This window comes from Xiphias gladius, chromosome 22 (genome assembly GCF_016859285.1).
Source record: "Xiphias gladius isolate SHS-SW01 ecotype Sanya breed wild chromosome 22, ASM1685928v1, whole genome shotgun sequence".
Taxonomy (NCBI): Eukaryota; Metazoa; Chordata; class Actinopteri; order Istiophoriformes; family Xiphiidae; genus Xiphias; species Xiphias gladius.
The window spans coordinates 12370551-12374223 of NC_053421.1; positions in this window are offsets into that span (position 1 = coordinate 12370551).

Consider the following 3673-nt stretch of genomic DNA (forward strand, 5'->3'; position numbering starts at 1 on the left):
AGAAATGACGCATCACATATTATGTTAAAAGCTAGAAGGAATGAAGAAATGACATTACTGCGTCCTACAGCCAAATCATAAGTCTATTAATTATAAACACAAAGACTCACATCAACTGAAGTGTGTGCACATGCACATGCACATGGTCACAGTCACACACACAGTGGCCACACTGCGGGGCTATCAGCTCCAGCACACCATTGTGAGTTTCATCAGATGTTTCACTTGTTTTTTTTCCCCCTCTGTTTTCCCTTTCAGAGCATCTACTAATGACAGATGGATGGAGAGGAGGGGAGAGCAGGTGAGGGAGGGAGGGTGGAGAAGAGAGCCAGGAGTATTTTCTTCTTTCTCTTTTTTTATTTCTTTTTTTTTTTTTAATCTAAACTAAATCTAAATTCTGTGCTGACCTATGCAGACTTGCATAGGAATGTGCCATATGCTGATAAATTCATCAAGCAATACCAGAGGAAAACACTGAATGACACTTAATATTAAGTAAATTCAAAGAGCACTGCCAGAAACCTTAGTGCTATTCCAGCAGTGTTACTGGTGAACACAGCTGCAGAGCTGTAAATAGTTTTTTGTAAAGTGCTGCAGCAGGCAGAAGAGAATTAATTCATGAGATTAAACTTTGAGTAAGGCCTTGTACATAACTGTGAAGGTGATTATATGACATATAAAAAAGAGCAAAGCCTTTAGATGCTGCAATAAATGAGCTATATAACTGAACAAAGTGATGCTTTCAGTGGATACATACTCTAGTGGCTCGAATAGACGCTGTTGGGGAACAGCAGCCATATTTTCTATCATCATTCTCAAAACAAGATACCCTTGGATTCATGGGGGTATTTTTTTTTTTTTTCATCACATTTGTGAGAGCATTGAACAGTGTCATTTTGCTGGCTCACTTTCAGGCCTGTATCCATAAGGTATACAGGATATATCATATAGGGGACTATTGGGATACTGTTTGGCTCTAAAGTAAAGGTGTTCTGCAGTGCAGTGTTATCCAGTTGGCAAAACTACTTCAGTAACCTCTTTATTGCAATATCATTAATAGAGCACAAGATATTTCACGTGTGATTATGTCACTGCGCCAGATTGTTTTGCACGTAAATACCGCTGTCTATCCAAAACCATCTAGACTGGAATTCAGCTTATCTCAGGCACTGAAAGAACAGATTTGTCTACTATGTTTATAATATCAATATAAAGCACTCTGAAAACCACAATTATATAGGAAAATCACATTGTCATTGAAACAAAAATAAAAAGTCTATTGTTCTTCAATATTGCCAGTGCCTTTGAGTCATCTTTGACCTATCCCTTTTGCCCCACCATGCAGCAAAACACTTTACATTTTAAAAACACACTGTTATACTCAATGATATGTGCCTCCTTCGGACAAATATAAATGCGAGAGTTTTCAAAGCTGTTTCCACATTTGTGGAAATGCAGAAATAACATGAAATACATATACTTTTTTTAAAATATGTGAATTTCATAAGGAGGTTTTTGAAATCAACTGTAGCAAGTAGGGGGATGCCCCAAAGGCCTGGCCTTGATCGAGGGTGGAGGTATATGCACATAGCTGGCATTTTGATCCTCTCTCTAGCGTGCACACACACACACTCACACACACACACACACACACACACACACACACACACACACACACACACACACACACACACACACACACACACACCTACAGACCAATCAGACAGAGTGATATGGGGGTTCTTCCCACAAATGTGATGGGGGATCATTTGTGTGCATGTGGTGAACGAGCCCTCATGCCCCAAACACACACACACACACACACACACGCGCGCGCACGCAAACTAACATACACACACTGCCTGGGCCCTGCATGTCTGCCACGGGTGTCAGTACATCTAAAAGGTCTCAACATAAATGGGATTAATGCAGTCTCTCTCCCATCGGCAATCATTAAGCATTCTGTTTAAAGCGCAAACACACTCAAAATAAACGCACTTCCACTCTCCCCTGCTGCAGTAAATTATTCAAAGAAAAAAAATTAAAGGAAAGAGAAAAAGAGAGAGAATTGAGATGGGGGAGAGTACGAGCCACTCCTCTGAGGGGAGGAGGTGCAGTGGATAGGAGAGACAGATAAATAAGAATGCAAGGGGAAGAGGGAGAACATAAAAGAATTGTTTTAGAGCTGAGAATCCTAAAATGCAAGCGGCTTTGTCACTCAGGAGTGACACCCGCTTTCTCTCTTACTCCATCTCTCTCCGTTTTATCTCCCATTCCCATTCCTCCTTTATTTTACCCTTCTTCTCTCTCTCTCATTCTTTCCTGACATGTTCCTCCCTCTTTCTCCAACTTTCTCCCCCCATCTCCCTCCCAGTTTGAAATCCCTGCTTGCTGCTTGCCATACGTTAATAACTGTTTACTTCCCACTGAGAGCAATTAGGCTAAGAGAGCTTATTTTTTTTCTCCTTTCATATTCTTGAACTTCTGAAATTAGGCGTATAGTTTGAAGTCCATGTTTGGGGGCCTTAACTAGCTAGTTCATGGATATTATGGCTCTCACAGTAGCAGGACAAGTTGATATATAGACCCTAAAAAAGCTTTGTGGCATTATGAATTAGGCTTCTTCCAAAAAGTTTCATAAATGTACAGGAGATTGTTTTAGTTTATCAAAGGGGTTTTTAATGGGTGTTAATGGAAAGAGGAGTTAATAGAGTGAATTAGTTTGGTAGGAGATTTATTATTCTAATGTTTCTCCTTTCCTTTTCTCTTAAAGTAAAGAAAACAGGATGAAATTGAATCTCTTAGGAAAATGAACAAACCTGAGTGATATTTTTTGCCATCAGATTGTACAATATGTCAAAACTGAGGGGTTTCCTTGAACTAAATGCCTCCGGCTTAAAGAAATGCTGTGAGTTGTGTCCATATTAATAAAAAAAAAGTGATTAAATACCTCAGCTATTCAAAGCAGAGTATTTATCGACATTCTTCAAGAGAGGCAATTGCATGGGTGACATTGGCAAGGTCTCTCAGTCAGATTCAGAGAAGGAATACAGTTAAACAAGAAAATGAAACACTGAACATCAACATTGCTTGAGTGTCAAAAGGAATAAGAATCGTGTGTTAGATGAAAATGTAACGAAAGGAAAGTATATTTAAAGGAGGCTCAGTTACTGTGTTAATACACAAGCTTCAATTTTTTTTTATCACCTTTACTTAAACTTGTTTCAGGAACAGAAGTTGATTCATGCCTGTCTGATTTTAGTATGTCATCTTTGTGCATCACATATTCAGGTGGAAAATAGTTTTTCTCACTTATTCAAGGTGTCTTGCCTGTTTAGCAGAGCATTGTTATTTCTATTACAATTAGTTACATTTAACATGTTCTTACCTGAATGCTGACCCTCTCATTTTATCTTCTCCTATTATTTGTCTTCTCATATTACTGTTGATGTTAATGTTAGCATTAGCCATTGTTAGGACCCACTATTTTCAGTTTCGTTTTTACTTTTATAGAAGATGGGATAAAATGAAATCAAAGTCAACAGCATCAGTTTGACTGATGCACCTGTTTGTCTTGTTTTTCGTTCAGTTTTTTTCACCTGCACGTAATGAACAGCCCATTTGCATTTTCAATTTTTCTCTTCACTTTCTATTACTAAAGGCATATTCTAAT